The sequence below is a fragment of the Ischnura elegans genome, assembly GCF_921293095.1.
Source record: "Ischnura elegans chromosome 13 unlocalized genomic scaffold, ioIscEleg1.1 SUPER_13_unloc_4, whole genome shotgun sequence".
NCBI lineage: Eukaryota > Metazoa > Arthropoda > Insecta > Odonata > Coenagrionidae > Ischnura > Ischnura elegans.
In genome coordinates, this window is record NW_025791660.1 from 1,003,646 (window position 1) to 1,025,622 (window position 21,977).

Below are 21,977 nucleotides of genomic sequence, written 5' to 3' on the forward strand. Positions count from 1 at the left end.
TACACGTAAACCGACAAAATCATGTAAGGCATTATTCACAGTTACTGTGTTACATTTGAAGTGAATTTGATGTGCTACTTACTTGTAAACCAACTAAATCATATAGGGCATCCTTTACAGTTATTTTGCATGCTACATTCGAAGTGAATATGCTGTAATAACAATCATGCTTCTCCCTACAAAGTCTGCAAAGGTCTATTTCTGGATTCCTATCTGAAGATTCCGTGAAAATCCCGATGGTACGACTCATGTTTTCGATTCAAACTCTTATTCACTTTTTAAATCAGGTTTATCGTCAAAGAAATCATCTACTCAGTATTGACAAAGATCACAAATTCCAACAAGGAAACTACATTGACTAAGATGCTGAGTGAAAATAAAATACTTAAGAATGCTCAACGAAAGGAACACAGAATCCAACAAATGATGAATCGACGGAAAGATATATCACGACTCAATAGCATGGATCGAGAAAATTTTCAACAATTTATGACACTTGTTATGTAGTCTTTGGACAGGCATTCACGACAAATTTAATCCACAACGCCACAACGTTCACTTGTCACATGTATTCAACCTCAGTATAAAACCGATGATTTCTAGTTGCTATTTTATCCGCCAATAGCACAGCTATAGTGCAGGCCAAACACCCGTGTTTGAAGAGTATTTTCTTTCCATTTCAAAAAATAAAGGACCATTTCATTTAAAATTCATCAAATTTTTGATAAATTGTAGTGTAAAAATGTTTGGTTAAAAGTTATTCACTCAACTGGCCGAAAACGAAATTAAAGCCCAACTTCGGCGTCCACAAGGTCAGATTAAATCTCCAGTCTTTAAATATGAGAAAGAGTTCAAAATTCTTTAATGTAGAATTTAAAAAAATGAAAAAATTTTTTTTTCAAATAATACATTAAACAAGCACAATATATCACTAACTGTTGGAAATATTCCATTTTTCGATTTTTGGCCTGTTGTATACGCAATCCTCTAGCGGTGCAATACGCAAACGAAGTCCAGGTTTGTAAGGTAATCGTTGCTTACCTGGTCAGTTAAGTTTTAGGGCGTCAATGAGCATGGAGTTCGTGTGTGGTATTTGCTGCCTATCTGTTGAAATGCGATTTATTTTTGACGTCCTATGTAAATGTGAGTTTTTCATGCACTTTTCCTTTATTATTATCAAGTTTTTGCGTTGGCATAAGTCATAGAAATGAACGTAATGTATTAGAAATTTGTAAATAACTGAGTGCTGTGTGGATGGTTTGTTTGGGGAGTGAACTGGTTTTACAGATAGAATGAGTTATTGCGTTGAAAATGTGTGTATTACCACTGGGAATTTATCTGAGTCTTCAGAAAGGAATTCTGAGGGTACTCCGTGCAGACGTTGCATGAAGAAAAATGATTATTGTTACAACATATTCTTTTCAATTGATGGAAGCCATTTAACTGGAAAGGACGCCTTAGGCGATTTTGTTGACTTACAAGTAAGGGGGGGTTTTATTGATGTCCTTAGTTATTGTTTTATTCCGTGGTATGGGCATGTTTTCCATAGCAAGTCTGAAATCTCTTGCGCACATGTTTTCATTCCTTTCGTAGGTTGCTGTTGGAGATGGCCTGCCTGCCACTATATGCCCACTGTGCTTAAAAAGCTCATCGAAGTCAATGATTTCAGAAATATTTGTCATGAATCGGACGCAGAACTGACCTAATTTTCGTGTAGAAATAACCTCAGGGTGAGTGCATCTTATTTAATTTCATTGGAAGCCTCGTGTAGCTTTCAAATAATGTGAAATCATTTACGTAACCAGATATTAACTTGTTCGTGTTAACTTACCGTGTAGCCCGGACTTTATCGTTTAAAGTTCATATAGACTGGAATGAAATTTCTGATAAATGTTTGTACTTGTGGTTTCAACAGATTATAGTAATAACTTGAAAATGTAATTAATTGTGTAAACGATTACGAAGTATACGACGGGCAATGTATTTTTTTGCACGGTACATCAACACGTACGCGTTAACCCTTTCAGTGCGGCTGGCCGATATATCGGCTTTTGCAGCTCGGGCAAAAAGTGCGGCGGGCCAATATATCGGCTCTTACGTAGTACATTATATAATTTCATATAACTTATTACATTGCTATATTTTATTTCAGTAAATGCAAAAAGATTTTGTCAATGTTAGCCAGTTTAACCTCAATAATTTAAAAAACCGCTTATGGACATGTAATAAAATATCTTCGTAATGTTTTTTTTCCTTATAGCTACATTTTATAAAAATACCCTCCGCGTTTCTCGCCAGTACCCCAGGAAGAAGAATAGCACTAAGAGTGTCTAAAAGTATGAACGCGAGAATGAACGCCAAAATACACCGTGTAACCACACAACTTGTGCGAATGCATGCACAGAAAATAGAACTTGTTCTTATTTGGTTTATCCATTCGTGCGTGTACCATTCTGGTTCACAAAAATTATTCACGAAAACGTACATTATCTCATACCTGTTAATGCATCGTGTAAACAGGCCTTAATGCTTAGTGTCTGCATCAATGTATTACATGAAAAATTAACTGAAAGCACTTCTTATTAGAGACCAAAACTTAATGTAGCACTAAATTTGTTAGTTAACAATATTGAATGTTATGAAAGGACCTCGCCAATGATCGACGGAGCAGTGAAAAAAGTCCAATTTCCCGCATAGTGTTTCCGAATCCTGACGAAGCATCAATTAACTCGCAGTTGGTGCCTCAATGGCGGCGACCGAAGTCGCTATTTTGGTAGAACCAAGTGTTTACAATTCAATCAGTCATGAAAGTGAATAATTTGAATTTACCAATGACCAACACATATCAATGAACGTGAAGAATTTTGATGAACATGTTCTTAAATGTATTTCCTTTGCTTCTTACCTCCTCCTTGCTTTTACAACAGAATAATTCAGCTGCAAAAAATATCACATTAGGCATTTCAACATATCGATTTAAATATTTAAAACAAGTTGAGAAAAGTAATTTGACACACCTGGCTATTTACTGCACCTGTTTGTTCCTATGTTACAATATTATATACGAATGCATTTTTTATATTTGCTTTGTAACCTTTTTCGTTTGATTTGATAAATCTTTTATTTTCTAACATTATATATGTCAGATGGTTACCAAAAAAATTATGTGCTCGCGTATAAAAATGTTTATTCAAATAATTTTTTGTTTAATAACGTTTTATGTACATAATATTGGTGCTGTCAAATATGAAAGTGTGGTTTGAATTTATTGCTGGGAAAAAATGGGCTCATTCCTATAGGTATGTTATTTCTAAGAGATATTTTTGCTGTGAAATACTATTTTTTATGTATTTAGATGTTTTTCCTATGCAAGAGTCCTCATAATTCTCGCAGGGCATATTAAATTCTGTAGTGCTTTTAAAATCAGTATATGTCGTTGCTTTACCGTTCTTGCTTAAAGGTCTGTTTACTCCATGCATTTACCTGTACTAGTTATTATCTAAATATATATACCCATGACTGTAAAAAAAAAATGCGCTGTGTAACGACACAACTTGTGTGGATGCATGAATAGAAAAAAGATCCTGTTCTGATATGGTCAACGCATATGTACACATTCCATTCTGGTCTGGTAAAGTCGTTCATACATTCACTCAATAACTTGTATATGTTTATGTGTGGTTTAAACAGGTGTTAAAAATATGAGGTGATGAATTTGATTCTCGTGATATATTTTTTTATCTTCTTTTATGGAAACGCTTAGTATTTGTACATATAAGTTTTTTTTTAGAATTGGACTCATGGATTAGAGAATGGGATGTGTTTTATTTTATTGATCCATTTTGTTTAATTAATTTTGAGTACATGGAAAATTGTTTGTTTTTAAATGTGTTACACTCAAAGCTTAGGTTATTTCCAGAATCATATTTGCGCCCATTTTTTGAGGTTTATTTACTGATGAAATGTGGTTTTTTTATAGATAAGTTTTGTTTATTTAATTTGGAGTACATGAAAAAATAATTGTTGTCGTACAGATTGCAATGAACTACTTGAACGGGAAAGTCTTTTTTCAAGGATGTTTTGCGATATTTAGCAATTTTATTTTAATGACCATGTTGGTGGGCTGTTCTAAGTATTAGTGGAGAATGACTTTGTTGGAGGAACAATTTGTGATAGTTCATGTAGCAATCCGTGAGTCCAAGAGATACTTCATGGCTTCCACTTGGTCACATTTCATCTATGGTCTTTAAATATGAAAGAGAGTTAAAAAATTCAATAATGTGTAATGAAAAAAGTTTTAGAATATCCATGTTTAAAATAATGCAATGCACCTCAATATTATATCACTCATCGTTGGATATACCTCATTTTTCGATGATACCCCTGTTGTGTACGTAAACCTCTAGTGGTGCAATACGCAAATGAAGACTGGTATCTAGAATAAACCTTGCTAGCCTGGTCAGTTATGAGTTAGGCCGTCAATGAGCATGGAGTTCGTGTAAATAATTTGCTGTCTTTTCTGTTGAAATTAGTTTTATTTTTGAGGTCATATGTTAATGTGATCTTTTTACGCCCATGTACTTAGTTATTCTCAAGTTTTTGCATTGGTGTACGTCATAGAAATGAACGTAATGTATTAGAAATTTGTTAATCGCTGAGTGCTTTGAAATTTGTTACTAGAGTGAACTGTTTTAAAGGTTGAATGAGTTAATGCAGTGAAAAACACAAGTAATACCATTGGGAATTTCTCATAGTCTTTACAAAGGAATCGCGTGCTCTCCTAAAATGAAAAAGCTAATTTTTTTTCAAGTTAAGATAATGAAGTTTAAGATATTAGCGTATGCAAAATAATTTTTTTGCATATAAAACGTATATGCAATATAAATAATTCATGAATCTGTGTTTTTGTTGCTAGAGAGCTTCTAAGTTCCCGACAATTACCTAATTCTTTCATGCTACAAAAACGCCCTGTGACATCAGCGAGTGAGCAGACTCACTCCATTACAATAACAAAACAGTGACGACGATAACGAACATCTACAATGATACTGATTCACAACTTAAAGGGTGTGTCAAAAACAGTTGTTAATAGTTTCAAAGTTTTTATGGTGCTTGTATTGCGCAATCGTTGACTCTGTCTTTGTGAAGACGCATCCTGGGAACATTCTGATGGTAGATTAATTCATGGCCACTTATTTCTTCTCCAGTAATGAAGATTTCTATGAGTTGAGAAGCCACGAAATTGAAATGTAACATAAATTAAATCAATAATCTCATTCGCTAGTAATCTAAAGCTTTGTTTGTGTCTCATTTAACTACTGTCATTTACTCATTGCTTTTAATGTGTACTTTAATGGTGACAGTACTTGTTGATGATGTTTGATGGTACATTACTTTTAATGGTGCAATATTGGAATATGTGATGTTAACGTTTAGGAGAAATCAATACAACGGATCATATTTTACGCTGATTTACTTAGCAATCCTAAGGTCTGAAAGAGAGACATACCATGTTTCAACCGTTTGTTAGGTTCAAGTGTTATTAAATTTGAACGTTTGCACTTTTGAGGCTAAGGTCACCAGAAAATTAAGTGAGAACAATAAGCTTATACTGTGGAAATCGCCATGGATGAGGAGGATGATAAAGTAATAAGTGCTATTTGTCAAGATGGTGCTGCATCTTCCAGTTTGCATACATTCTTTAAATCCGTCAATTATTCAGGATAAATATTTCACATCACTGATGTTGGAATTAAGAAAGTAAAAAATAAATTGTATTAAGAGATGCATATGTTTTAATAAAACTGAGACAAATAGTCAACTGGCACCACATAAACCTATTGTTTACTGGCCTCTGATGTCACGCTCAGCCAACCCCGCGTTACTTGCGCGAGATTCTGAATCGAGGTGACCAAGGTGACCAATCAAGGTGGTGAGACATGCAGCTGAAGTTTCCCAAATGGGTTACATTGTTGCTGAGGTAAGGGTGCCTTCATGAAAATACTTGAAAAATACATCAAACAGCTTTTGAGACACCCAATAAGGTCAATGTGTAACTTTGTAAGTTTATGTAGGGTAATGATATGTGGACAGCGCTGTACCTTAGAACAACTTTTAAAGCCTTTTGTCTATCATTGTAATTGTCATGATATTTCCGTGAAAGATTCTGTGACATTTGACCCCTACGTATTCATTGGAGGTGAAAAACTAACAAGAGGGATATGTTTATTGCTCCACTGTCTTGGCCATCCTTGAAAAACTTCTTGAGTGATATGTGACTTATTTCAAATTGAAGTAAGTTGTTTTCTTGTTTATTTCTATAATGCATTTAGAAATATGGTAATTGTCGAGGTGTAATTGTTAGACAAAACTAGAGATATTGTCGCTGTGGGGCCCTAAACTGAAAGGAATTTTTTCACGTACTTCAGCCCTAATCAAGCCATACTTTGACTATCGATTGACTTTCATGAATCGGCATCGTTGTTCAATGATCGAAATTCCGACTGAAGAGAATTTGAAGAAATGATTTCATTGGACCTATTATAAGTATGAAAGATTTCCCTCCTCTTGATTTGTAGGTTGTGCAGTCAGATGGCTTCCCGAGATGCGTCTGTTCTGTCTCTCTGGACAAGCTGAGGTAAAACAGTATCTATGAGGACTACTGTGTTTTCAGAATCCCGATTGTCTCGAGTAACGCTCCACCTTCCAGCTATAGTTATGATTGGAGGGTAAAGGTCACAGAAAAACAGCTGCTTGATGCTGGAGTTGAGCAAGATCCTCTGGTCAGTGAGTTATTGATTAAGGCAAACTCCAAGGTGAAGGTGGCATACTTAATTCTTTCTGCCAAAGAAAAATGTTTTCCATTCTACACATAGCATTAGAATATTTTTAATCTCTCTCTATTGAGGTGTAATTTTGAGAGGAGTACACTTCTCTTGTGTTTGCTTCCCTCTGATTTGGGACTCAACTCAATGGGGTGCCGGGCTATTACCCCAGGCACTGTACTAGACCCTCTAGCCCATGAGTCCACCATCAAATTATTGCACTGTTTTAAATAGAAATATTATGTACGATTCACAATAATTTATACTTATGTTAAAATAAGTTACATGTTCAATTCCCTATTGAATTTGAAATGGTTAAGGGAAATTTGGTTACTGTGTGGTGATAACAATGTGCGCAAAAAAAAATCTCTTGGCAAGGAATTAAAAAAGGACTTCCAGTGTCCAGATGGAAGAAGGTCCTAAGGGCATAAGCATATTAACCCTTAACCGCTGACGTGCGGTCTGAGAGACTGCTGCGTTTCTAAAATTATGAATATTTTCAAAATTAAGATTTCAAAATATCTATAATTCTCGTTATCTTCATATTTTTGCAAAACAAGGACATCCCACTCTTAAAATTTAACGTTCCTTTTATTAATTTCTGTAAATTTGCAATTCAACTCGATTAGCAGTCTGTGAGAATCACTTCTAAGAATGCAACAAAAAGGAATACGCCGGATAAATTTCATGACTACTTGCTACTTAGCCTTCCAACTTGAGCATTTGAGGCCTTTTTTGAATCTGGCAAAATATTGATACAAAAATATAATAATTATTACTCAAGTGTTTTTGGTTTCAGTTTTTTGATCCTGCTTCAAATCACAATTTTTATGACAAATTGGTTCGTATTGGGAGTGAAAGAATTTTAATATAATTTTTAAAATAGTTAAGCATTCAAAGAAAAATTAAACAAAACAATAAAAATGGCATAGCAATATTTTATGTATTTTTGATTCATTGCGGTCTCCACACGTCACTGGTAGTGTAACAAGAATTGCACGTCACTGCTTAAGGGTTAGAATAGGCTATGGTATTCAGTGTCTGGGCAAGACCGCAGTTGGGTTGGGCCTTCCTGAATTTTACAAACAATAGGTGATGTCATAACAGATTTCAATTTTAATTGCTGCGTTTACATTCATGGCATCTGTCGCGCATGTTAATTTTTAGTTGATATACGGCTGGTGATTGCTTTATTGTTGGCTTATTAACAGACTGAATTTGATGACAATGAGACTGTGAAAACCTGCAAAAACCATGAAAACCTGGAAAAAACTGAATTTCAGTATGTAGGCAGAGTTGCAACCCTATAATCTCCTTTAAATCACAGGTAGAAAGTCATTGTTTTTGCATTTAATTTGTCTAAAGGATGCATTTGTCTAAAGAATGCAAGGTGAAGCCACTGGTTTCAGAAAAACTCAATATTTTCTTAACATGCAGCCTTATGGCAAATTGACGAAGCTGGGCAGGACATGATGGCTAAATGCTCAAAGAGTACCGTTAGGCATGGCTTCACATCTGAGGGCTTATGCCCCCCCCCCCCCCAGGAACCCCTATGTAAAAGGGGGAGAGCTGGGAAATGTATGTATTTGGCATTCATTTATTTGCATAAGAAATCCTCCAAAGAAAATATGCGGCTTTCGTCTCCTGGGTCAAGAAATGTCCACACATATATTGTCGTCTTTAGTTGAGAAAAGGTTAAATGCACTGAAAGCGATGTCTTTTTAATTATATTGAATTAGTCACATGATTTATTTCTTTACTACCAACTATGTAAAGGTGCTTTGCGGTAAGCAATGTTACTTAACCTAGTTAATATACTTACTATAAAAGTTCTGTTTTGCATGGATTTTATTGTTATTTTACAAATTAGCAATGTGTTCCATGAATTGCCATTTTGCTATTCCATGTTTCCTTCCTGTGATTTAAATATTTCCTCAATTTGTCACTCAATATGAAGTATGGGCATATAATTGGATTCCTTGATTTTTAAAAACATTTTACGCACATTCACAGTGTTCATTTTACATTCAGCGTCACCATACGTGTTTTCACATTTAGCATTTTGCCACCGATGTGCTTGTGGCATTGGAAATAATGCAGAGGTTGCTAACATTTTTATTTCTCTCCGGTTGCCTGTTTCAACTTAAGAGTAGCTAGTTATGCCAATCGGGAGATGAGAGACAGAGGTTGTCCTGATTTTCAACCGAGTACATTGTGGGTGTGTTTTTATGAGGCGTGGAAGGGGGAGTTGTTTGGCTGACCTTCACCCTGCCTATCGTGGCCACACTTGCCTTTTCATAGTCAATCGCTAGTGTTCCACGTGTGAGTGATATGGATTCTCCATGGATAGACCCGAGATATATGGGCACATAATGGTGGGAAACAGCCATTTTGTGTGGTTGGTGTCTCTTCTGGGGAACCGCCTTGAGAGAGGCAGGAGAATTTTTTCTCTTTGTAATGAATCCTTAATGCAACTTGTTTTCTTTACTAAATGCTTCATTTGCTCATAGGTTGTCCTGCTGCCGTTGGACTTTGCGTATCGGGCCAGAGAATGACGGAATTGCGGAGAGTTTTGCTGGATGTTGGATGCTTTTATTCTCCAATGATATTATCAATAGGATCCAATGACTTGAGGAGGGAGGTAAGATTTCAACAGCTGATGAGTAATATCCATCGGATACTTCTCAGGATTCATTGCTTGACATTGAGGGTGGTTCTGTTAAGCACGATCACTGACTCCAGCTCAATGGGGAAACATTATTCATCAGCATCATTTAGTAGCCATCAACTGATGGACACTAAAAAGGGAGAGTAAGACAATGTTTTCACTCACTTTATTCATATTATGTCAATAACTCATTCTTCTTACAGTTGCCATTGCGTTCATGCATTAACATGATATTCATTCTGGTGATTTAATTTCCCTTTCTGCTGATTTCCCATTCTTGCGATTTCAAATCTCTTTTGTGGATTTCAGGTGATTGACGTCATCACACCTTTTCTTTGGGATTGTAGGGTGAGGGAGGGGTATTTTGAATTTTAAGCTCACAAATGTCGTACTAATATATTTATATATATGCTATATCTTCACCTATTGGGCATATGTTCTTACATACATAACCTCCGTAATTTATAGCTGGATGGGATGCAGAGACTGCAGGGGGCCGGACATTATCCACCTTAACCAGGAAGGCATGAGCTTTCTCATAAATATTTTACGGAGGAGTAAAAACACATTGTTTTTAACAGTTTCATAATAAGCCTGTAAAAGGGGGTTTCTTTTCCGTTGCGGTATTTCCCTGGATAAGATCAAGAAACATTTGCCTGGTAACCTCGATAGGTAATGTGGAATAACCAGGGAATAGGTGGTAACATGTGTTGTTGGTAGTTGAGGGAAGTGAAACAACATTTTTTGAAACTATATATGTTTATTACATAGGGTTTTGCAACATGAAGTACCATAAACACATGCAATGGCAGTGCTCACAATATTTTCGAAACTTATTAACCATTGAATAACTGCTGATTTACTTCGAAGCTAGAGGAAATATTTTGGCTTCATTGTGTTCATTGTATTTGGAATCATAAACATTTAGAATGACTTCATTTTAATACATTGATTCAGGAATAAAATATATTCGTTTATTAAGCAATGAAAGTGTGCTTCAAAAAATTAGGTCACTAAGCGACCTGTACCCCATACCATTATTTTCATACCAATTTTTAAAAGCTTACATTAAAATGATTTTATTTTCCTTCCATAACTCATCGTTATACCAATTAAGCATTTGCATTTCATTATGTTGTTATTTTAACTAAGGATGTGATGGAAATTACTGTACATTATGATTCTTAAAAACATTTTCCATCTCCACGGTGTTTCGTTTTTGGTCAATGTCACCATAGCTGTTTCTTTATCAAAGACAGTGAAAACATATGGGCTTTAATGAGTAAATGGCATTGAAAGCATTGTAGAAGTCTCTAAATTATAATTTAATTTGCACGCAGCAGCAGTTCAATTAAACCCATTGTATCATATGAAGCCGCTCTCAATTTCAATAGCTGGTGTATGAGAGAAAGAAGTTTTTAATTCTTGAATAAATGCATTGTAATACTGTTCCACCACTTCTAGCCATTGCCTAGAGATGTTACAGTATTTTGCAGCCTCTTATTAATGGGAGCCTAATGCATGTAATAAAAAAAATTAAAAATCATAACAGCGACAAATATATTTATTTTTTATTTTAGCATAGCAAATGTATCATTACATGACATACTGCCAGTGAGTGCTGTAGTGAAAAGCATATGGCATCATGTATCAATGCATGGGCTCTCGAAGGAGGTTTGTTGGAGTACACTAGTATAGCCTATCTACCTAGCCTATCATTTCAGAAATTTTTAACACAGGATTGTGGGGCTCTGTTGTCACATGGATGGGTGGAAGATTCTCCTTCAATCTTTGATTTCCGGTTTCTGTGTTATGGTGATTCTTAACGAGAAAAGTATTTTTTAGGGGAATGGAGCCTTTTTAGGAGGGGTCTTGCGCTATGGTGACATTAGGGCATCCATGGTTGGGGTACCTGCCAGTTGGTGAAACTGAAGGGATCTGCAGGCATGTACCCAGTTCAATTGAATTTTTAGATATAATGCACTCATGTTCAAAAGCCTCAAGTGGTAAATTAATCTCCTTATTTTCAACTCTAATATGTTTACCTGTTGTATGTGTGACCCACCAAAATTTTTTACCAAATGAATTAAATTTTTGTTGAATTTTATGCATTTGTTTGTTCATGACTGGTTGATAATTCATAGTATTGCCTCTCACTTACGTGGGGATAGTCTCTTTTAATATTTCTCTGTTTTAATTCATCAATAATGTATGCATGGTACTAAGGTACTATGTACAGTCGGATACAAAAGTAGTGCAACAAATGGAGCGGCGCCACTTTCGCCGCAGTTTGGAAATCGAGTTTCGGCATTTTCTATTACATCAGTGGGAGGGAAATTTGAACAACTTTACCACCTCCCGTACTATTTTTATAACAACATCGTTAAAGGGAAATGTATGCCGGATATGTGCAATGTTTAAGACCAAATAATTTATGCAGCTTCTGATAGATAATACATCTACGTCCAGAACGTCAATTTACCTTCTCTCGTAAGTTGGCCGATCCGTCGAAGTATATTGTCTTACATTTAACGCTGAAGCTTTTCGATCAGCGATAGCGAACATAACATACATATAAAATATCCGCCGCAATATCACAGTAAATAATGCCAGTGAGTGTTTAAAATCAGCTTGGTTTAGTGACACTAGAAGACTGGTTCATTCCTTCTCTGACAAAGCTCGTAATGAATTTGCTTCGCAGTCAACGAGTGGGATGGACTAGTGGCTAAGGAGAAGACTTACCACGGCAGCAATCCCAAGTCATCAGTTCGAATCTCTACGGTTCAATTTTTTTTCAGTGGCATAGTATAGTAGTAACATTTTTTTCCACTCTAACTCATATTAACTTAATTAAACACTGCTGTCGTTTTAAAATTTTGAATAGAGAAAATTCTCTTTTTGCTTTCCGCGGATATCATTATACGTTTTTACCGAAATATCAGTGCACCAATAATATGGAAAATATTTCAGTCAGGTAAACCGCTCCATCAAGTCCTTTTTCGTATCACCCGAATATTTTATCGTTTTCAATAATATGTAGATACTCACGAGACCCGCTTAATTGATGGGGCCGGGTCGGAGTAAACTTGGAAGGTTGGCACATGAACCAACCTGCATCCGTTACCTTCGCGGCGAGCCGACGAGGACGGACACGGACGCGACTGAGCAACTGAACCTGGAGTCAAACTCCAGGAGCAAGTGCCCAATCAAAATTAAGATTAGCGGATGGAATGTATTGAGGCCCCACAGACGTTGGGCTGTCTGTGTGTTTTCTTTCGGACTCCGTGGCGAGGTTTTTCCTATCATTGGATTCATATTTGGACTCACCATTTACCTCTCATCACTACGTGGTTCCCTGGCCGAGTGGGTCTATACTGTGCGCTGTAATTTCGAGAGAATCCTTCGAAGGATCGAGTCCGACGAAATCAAACTTTTTTCATTTTTTAAAAGATGTATTCTTAATATGAACATGATCTATGCAGGTGACTCAAGAAAAATTGTGCAGTGAATTTTTAAGTAAAGTAATCTAACTGAATGTTGTCTCCTAAGTAGTTCACATTGCGAAATCCATGAAGTAAATTTACGAGAAGTAATTCCCGGTAAATAACGATAATTCCAAAGCGCCTACTCCACAAAAAGCGATTTTATCTAAATTAATTAGCCCATTTTAGAGTTATACACTCATTTATACACATTAGAGAACAAAAGAACCAACCGAAAGGCAAAAAAAAAGTGACATTAATTTTGTCGCAATTTATTGTCATAGCGTTATAAATAAGAGTGCTAAAATGGAGTAAATATTTCAGGACGCAGACATAGTCATAGGAACAGAGAGTTAACTTACGAAGGATATAAGCGACAGCAAAGTTTTCCCTCCAGTATATAAGATCAACAATTGCGATCGACGCGATGGGATAGGTGGCGGAGTTTTCCATCAGTTAAAATACACAGCGCCTTAACTTGTATTGAAATAGATAGTATTTGGTGCACAATTAATCAACGAAATAATATTATTTTCCAAGTAGGAAATCAAGTATCTGCATTTAGTTTTTCAATGCCACGTCTATATTTTGGATTCTTACACTCTAAACCCTAAATCAAGGAATATATAAATCTCCGAAATCTTAGTAAAAGCACTAATAAATTACTTACTTGCACAAGTAGTTGACAAGCTCACTAGAGGAAATAAAAATTAGATCATTAATCAGCGAGTCATCCTAAGTTGATGAAAAAATAATCGACTCGTGACTCAAGAAAAATTGTGCAGTGAATTTTTAGACGAAGAAAGGTATTCAATTAATGACTCTAATTTGATTATAGTGACAGGTATAAAAAAAATTGTATTTTAACTCTTTTACTTGAACGACCACTATAAGTACTTTTCATATAATACCGAATGAATATAATCCATTTTTCCAACTTTAAAATAACTTTTAAGTAATCATACGAAAATATAGGTATCTATTGGGAAATCTATTGCCCTTGTCTTCGGATTTCATTCATGGCAACTTGAGAGAAACACCACGGCTGGCTCATTTATCCCACCTAAATGCATCACATCTAATCACTGGTGAGCATTATTAATTAATTTGAAGATATGGATGTATCAATTTTGGCTATTAGCTTATTATATTAACAGTATATCTTCATCTTTTAATACACCTTCTAATATTGCTATTAATACCCATTAAGCCGCCTTAATAGGCGAACGGCGGGAAGTATTAGAACACCAGCCGCTTTCATATAAAAATGCCTTTCCCGCGCAGATGAAAAACGAATTCCCACACCTATCTGTTCGGCAAAATACCTCTCTGAATTTGTTTTTTCTGTCGGGCGCGGAAATGTAGTGGCGTTCTAATATCATGTTCTCCGTGTCACTGTTAAAGATATCCATTCTCATTTGCTCAAGCAATATAAGCTTCGCTCTTAGTCTCCGGGTCTCTAGCGGCTCCTAACCTAATGCTCTAAACATATTGTGACGAAAAGCCTCGTCACGGCGCGTTCTGCGTCCGCGTCTTTTTTCCCGATTCATGTTGGCGCGCGGCAACAGCAAGTGATGAGCGACCTTCTTTTTTTATATACTGTCGTCTGCTAGCATTTAGCATGTCTTTTGTTGTGTAATGGGTATATAAGGCCCGGTATTGTGGGAACTCGGGTCGATTCCGGTGAGAGCGGTGGTCGATTCCTGAGAAAGCGGTGGTTGATCCGCTAGAGAGGACGGAGGTCAGCTGTGACAGTGCCGAGGTGGGGCAATAAGACGGGGCCGCGGCAGTCGAGGGCCACGGCATTCTGGAGGTCGGACAATGCGACCAGGGGAATGGCGTGCCGGAGAGGAGAGCGTGGAGTACAGCGAGGCACAAGAAAAGTGTCCTCGTTTTTTTGTCAGGACATCACGACATCGTCCAAGGATTCGCGGGACGTGGTTCCCCGCGATCGACGCATCGTGACCCGACGACCAGGATTCGGAATCGCCGTCTTTGACACTTAAGTACTCTAAACCCTCTCCCGGGACGGGGAAATAATCCCGATCCTCCCCCCGCTCCAGCCAGCCCACGCGCCCTAATAACGAAGAAAGTCCCCAGTGTGCACGTGTGTCATCCTAATAACCATGTGGTTTCTGACATAAACTCACGTCGCTCTTTCTCGGTCTAAAGATCATTTTAAATTGTATCACTATTCTCCCGTTCACGTCATCCCATCTGGTTGACGTCAGACTCATTTTTGATTGAACGGAACGTGGAGCGTGTAACATTTGAAAGTAGAACAACGAACATTACCCATAATTGCCTTTGAAGTGTAGTGGTTTTTGTCGCAACTCGAGCAAGATAACGAGTGCCCGTGTCATAGCAATCATTGAGATATTCAGTGTTATTTTTGTCCATTTTTGTTCATTTACCCCAATAGTCATCTCATCCCTCATTTATTAGATTTAAGATTTCTTTCTTTTTGTGTCTGGTATATTTGCTTCGTTTTTCTTTTTTGCAAGTGTATCATTGATGTCTCACCCAAGTCAGCATCACCTTTCATCCCTCATTAGTGTTTAAGGACAAAAGTGTTCGTTTTATTTTCTCTGAATAAATTTTTGTATGACAGTCATTCACTGTGTACGAGGTCATTCATCCTCTTGCTGTCCCATTGCATTCAATGCCATGAGTTTCCATCTTGACCGCGAGCCACAGAACCTACGAAAAATTAAGAACTCGGATCGTTATCCCAGTTCGACGGTGCACGGCAACCGGGAGTGTACCGTCACAATATATGTAAGGCTTTCTGATCACCCGTGGTAGTTTTTGACTAATCTCACAGCTTTCCTTTGTGTTTTATTAATTTAACAATTAAGTCTTTCTGCACCACATCCCATATCCTCGTTGCATATTTAAGATATGGTCAGACGATTGCGTTATAGAACCTGTCTTTTAATTTATCGTCCGAAAATCTTCTCTCAATACGCTTGACGACTGCTACCTTCTTCAGGGCTCTTAAAAAATATTTTTTTGTGTGTTCCCAGCAATAGGTTCGAATACATCGTAACTCCTAGATACTTCACTACACTTGTAGCCTTTACTTCTACCCCTAAAAATGCCCGAAATTAAATATTCCGTTTTGGTTTTACAGATGAATCTATTCCAATTTTTCAGGCTAAATCATTTACTCTGTGATCACGTATACCGTCTATGAAATCGATTTTTTTTTCATCAACTTAGGATGACTCGCTGATTAATGATCTAATTTTTATTTCCTCTAGTGAGCTTGTCAACTACTTGTGCAAGTAAGTAATTTATTAGTGCTTTTACTAAGATTTCGGAGATTTATATATTCCTTGATTTAGGGTTTAGAGTGTAAGAATCCAAAATATAGACGTGGCATTGAAAAACTAAATGCAGATACTTGATTTCCTACTTGGAAAATAATATTATTTCGTTGATTAATTGTGCACCAAATACTATCTATTTCAATACAAGTTAAGGCGCTGTGTATTTTAACTGATGGAAAACTCCGCCACCTATCCCATCGCGTCGATCGCAATTGTTGATCTTATATACTGGAGGGAAAACTTTGCTGTCGCTTATATCCTTCGTAAGTTAACTCTCTGTTCCTATGACTATGTCTGCGTCCTGAAATATTTACTCCATTTTAGCACTCTTATTTATAACGCTATGACAATAAATTGCGACAAAATTAATGTCACTTTTTTTTGCCTTTCGGTTGGTTCTTTTGTTCTCTAATGTGTATAAATGAGTGTATAACTCTAAAATGGGCTAATTAATTTAGATAAAATCGCTTTTTGTGGAGTAGGCGCTTTGGAATTATCGTTATTTACCGGGAATTACTTCTCGTAAATTTACTTCATGGATTTCGCAATGTGAACTACTTAGGAGACAACATTCAGTTAGATTACTTTACTTAAAAATTCACTGCACAATTTTTCTTGAGTCACCTGCATAGATCATGTTCATATTAAGAATACATCTTTTAAAAAATGAAAAAAGTTTGATTTCGTCGGACTCGATCCTTCGAAGGATTCTCTCGAAATTACAGCGCACAGTATAGACCCACTCGGCCAGGGAACCACGTAGTGATGAGAGGTAAATGGTGAGTCCAAATATGAATCCAATGATAGGAAAAACCTCGCCACGGAGTCCGAAAGAAAACACACAGACAGCCCAACGTCTGTGGGGCCTCAATACATTCCATCCGCTAATCTTAATTTTGATTGGGCACTTGCTCCTGGAGTTTGACTCCAGGTTCAGTTGCTCAGTCGCGTCCGTGTCCGTCCTCGTCGGCTCGCCGCGAAGGTAACGGATGCAGGTTGGTTCATGTGCCAACCTTCCAAGTTTACTCCGACCCGGCCCCATCAATTAAGCGGGTCTCGTGAGTATCTACATATTATTGAAAACGATAAAATATTCGGGTGATACGAAAAAGGACTTGATGGAGCGGTTTACCTGACTGAAATATTTTCCATATTATTGGTGCACTGATATTTCGGTAAAAACGTATAATGATATCCGCGGAAAGCAAAAAGAGAATTTTCTCTATTCAAAATTTTAAAACGACAGCAGTGTTTAATTAAGTTAATATGAGTTAGAGTGGAAAAAAATGTTACTACTATACTATGCCACTGAAAAAAAATTGAACCGTAGAGATTCGAACTGATGACTTGGGATTGCTGCCGTGGTAAGTCTTCTCCTTAGCCACTAGTCCATCCCACTCGTTGACTGCGAAGCAAATTCATTACGAGCTTTGTCAGAGAAGGAATGAACCAGTCTTCTAGTGTCACTAAACCAAGCTGATTTTAAACACTCACTGGCATTATTTACTGTGATATTGCGGCGGATATTTTATATGTATGTTATGTTCGCTATCGCTGATCGAAAAGCTTCAGCGTTAAATGTAAGACAATATACTTCGACGGATCGGCCAACTTACGAGAGAAGGTAAATTGACGTTCTGGACGTAGATGTATTATCTATCAGAAGCTGCATAAATTATTTGGTCTTAAACATTGCACATATCCGGCATACATTTCCCTTTAACGATGTTGTTATAAAAATAGTACGGGAGGTGGTAAAGTTGTTCAAATTTCCCTCCCACTGATGTAATAGAAAATGCCGAAACTCGATTTCCAAACTGCGGCGAAAGTGGCGCCGCTCCATTTGTTGCACTACTTTTGTATCCGACTGTACATAGTACCTTAGTACCATGCATACATTATTGATGAATTAAAACAGAGAAATATTAAAAGAGACTATCCCCACGTAAGTGAGAGGCAATACTATGAATTATCAACCAGTCATGAACAAACAAATGCATAAAATTCAACAAAAATTTAATTCATTTGGTAAAATATTTTGGTGGGTCACACATACAACAGGTAAACATATTAGAGTTGAAAATAAGGAGATGAATTTACCACTTGAGGCTTTTGAACATGAGTGCATTATATCTAAAAATTCAATTGAACTGGGTACATGCCTGCAGATCCCTTCAGTTTCACCAACTGGCAGGTACCCCAACCATGGATGCCCTAATGTCACCATAGCTCAAGACCCCTCCTAAAAAGGCTCCATTCCCCTAAAAAATACTTTTCTCGTTAAGAATCACCATAACACAGAAACCGGAAATCAAAGATTGAAGGAGAATCTTCCACCCATCCATGTGACAACAGAGCCCCACAATCCTGTGTTAAAAATTTCTGAAATGATAGGCTAGGTAGATAGGCTATACTAGTGTACTCCAACAAACCTCCTTCGAGAGCCCATGCATTGATACATGATGCCATATGCTTTTCACTACAGCACTCACTGGCAGTATGTCATGTAATGATACATTTGCTATGATAAAATAAAAAATAAATATATTTGTCGCTGTTATGATTTTTGATTTTTTTTATTACATGCATTAAGCTCCCATTAATAAGAGGCTGCAAAATGCTGTAACATCTCTAGGCAATGGCTAGAAGTGGTTAGTGGTTATGTAGTCTCATCAGTGCCAGCTGTGGAATTGCCTCTAGGGTCTTAACTTCTTAAAACTGTGGTATACCCGCAATTTAAAAATATTAAATTTCCTAATATGCTTAATTGGTATTATTATCTTAATCTTCATTTCCAATACATATAATTTTATGCAGCATTTTTTAAGTTTATCCAGTTTTTTTTTTCCAATTATTCTCATGTAGGTATTCTTTACTTGACTGTTCCAGATGGATTTCTTAAGATATATAAAGGGCAGAGCAGAGGCGAACTAGGACAACAGGAAATCTCTTCCCTCTGTCAATCCAAATAACATTTGGATACTCTGAAGAGAGCCATGCCTCAAGAGTCCCAGAGGCTCACCTCAAGGCTGTGATGATGCTGAAGTGATGTATGGATGTTAACCTAGAAGTACTTAAGTATGAGACATTCATCTTAATCCAGGCACAGAAGAGACTGGTTTTAATGGCAAGAAAGCAGTCCGGATCTGCCCTGCACACAACTAAGCATCAAGAGGTGAAACCCATGGTGTCCACCTGTGCATTTCACTGTTAAAGTATCTTACCTATCAAATCTCACCTCGGGAATAGGAAAGCAACGAATGAAATAGCTGTTGAAAGAAATAAAGTGGCCTGAATTTGAACTGCTTTACCCGAATCACTAAAAAATGTGAAACAACCAATGGTAAATGTTGCTGACAAAATTTCGATTGATTATGGTAAATAAATATTAATCTCTCCTTTGTTTCTGCTCATGCAAAAGAATTTTATTAACCTTATATTGCTTGTAACTGTGTTGTAATATTTACATGTATATCAACTACTTGATTTTACTTGATGACTTTTACCAAAGTAACTTTCAGTAAGTATTACCCCAGAAATTTCAAGGTATACAGTTAAGAATTTTATTATTTTGTAGAATGTCATTTAAATTAGGTTGTTGATGTGATCATGTCATGGTCTTTGATTGTGAAAGTGTATATTCTCTGTACTTGCACCACAGTGAGCCATCAAGTGAGTTTCCTTAAATCGTTAATTTTTGTACAATCTGCATGTACTGGAATACAGTAAATTTACCTCTACGTTGCAGTCACACTTCTCCTAACTCTGGAAGAGAATATATGCAATTCATGTGCAACGTTACTTTCAGTTGTAATAAAAATGTTGATTGTGAATTAGCAACTTCATATTATTTTTTTTCCAAGTTTCACAATCAAAGACCTAGGCTGCTTACACATCATTATTTTAAAAAAAACATCTGAATTACTCTTCAGTGTAACAGGCATTTAATAGTAGCTGTTTAGGAAAGCATTCCCTGCGGAGAGGGGATTCGAGAATACCTCCGCAGTATCCCTGCTTGTCGTAAGAGGCGACTAAAAGGGTTGGAATCACAATAACTATGAAAGTTATGGTTCCTTAGTAATAAAAATTGGAAATAAGAATAATTTATTCCATGCTGGTGACGTTACAAGAATATAATTGACTGGTCAAAATTTAAGATGAAGTTGGTACATAAGAAGTAATTATTAACAGATTAAAAGTACAAGAAGTTCTCCTCCACACTGTAAAAATACTTCGACTTTAGGAATGACAATAGCTGGCATTCAAATACAGACATTGTTGGAGTGTTTTTAGATGCACTGGAAGGGCATTGCGCAATTTAATACACTACTCTGGATCCCTCCTAGAAGAGACTTCACAATTTTGTTGAAGATATGGATTAGTTACCTGTCAAGTTCTTGGTAGCACATGTTTTTCAGAAACAAAGATGAATTTTCCCTTGTAAAAACCCATGCACATAAAATATGAATACATGGTACAATGAACAATTCTTAACTTTTTAAAAAGAGGGCGGCCATGGCTCCTGAACTTATCATACTGCATAGATCTTACTATCTTCTTTTGAATTTTTAAAGTAAAAAAAATTGAAATGGATCATAGTCATGGAAACAGGAAATGCAAGAAAAGAGTTAACTAAATAACTCACTGCTAACATGCAGTGTGGAACTGAATTACAATATGTAGAGATAGTATATACTTAAGTAAGCCGGGCCCTCGTGTATCTCAAGCAACCCACATTTTCTGTACAGGCTCATGAGGAAGTAAATAATGAAAACAAAAACTAAATTTTTACCTCTTAATGTTGCGTTACTTTGTGATGACATGAATGTATAATCTATTAGTCAAAATTATTTTCTAATGTTGAGTGTTCCTGCATATCTTTGTCATGAATTTATTGCCTTATGCATCCATATTGCCATCCTGATATCCAACCACATAAGTTCAGACCTGTTTGCAATTTCAATTCATTATTTTTCAATTACGGAAGTCCTTCGGCAAATTAAATGAAAACAGATTGCTCTTCATACCTTCTAGATGCCTGAAAGCAGTAGTTAGGTGTGATGTATGAGCTGATGGTGTGGGCAAGGGCAAAATCTGAACATCTTGGTATCAAATGGGAAAACTCTAGGTGATAGCATTTTTTACATTATGAAATCAAATATCATCCCTCTTGAGGAAATAAAACAAAAAATCACCGATTCATCTATATCATAACAATTTTTAAAATTTTTGTTGCTATCGCCTAGATCTGAGAAAAATCACTTCCTCACTTTCAATGTCCTACACCTCACTGTCTATGTTGCAGTGCAGTTCATTCGCAATGCAACATTTTTTAATCCTTATCAATGCCGTCACTGATTCAGAATTCATCGTGGGCAGTTGTAGGATATTATAGTGATGAAGGTGAATATTCTTGGTTCAAGTGGAGTGCTGATGGTGGTTGAACTTTGTGGAGGGAATATGCATTATATGCAATGCGTGACACAATTTAGTTAAATGATTGGATCCAGTGCTTTGAAGATGTTTCTTCTAGGCTGTGTGGTGGATGAAGTAGTAATGTTTGAACTACTATTACAACTTAGTGGCACAGCAATGGAATATACCATGTAATGGTTGAATTTTTAATTAAATAGCTATTGGGTTTACTCTGCTTCTCCTACCCTCCTATAGG

General features: G+C 36.6%; 1 long non-coding RNA gene across 1 annotated transcript; it reads left to right on the top strand.

Moving 5' to 3' along the window:
* Positions 1-1,441: 1,441 nt before the first annotated feature.
* On the top strand, positions 1,442-19,719 carry LOC124173246. Its single transcript, XR_006868475.1, has 5 exons — positions 1,442-1,481; positions 1,594-1,730; positions 6,579-6,782; positions 9,335-9,465; positions 19,196-19,719. It is a non-coding gene; the product is annotated as an uncharacterized LOC124173246 (long non-coding RNA).
* The last annotated feature ends 2,258 nt before the right edge of the window (positions 19,720-21,977 follow it).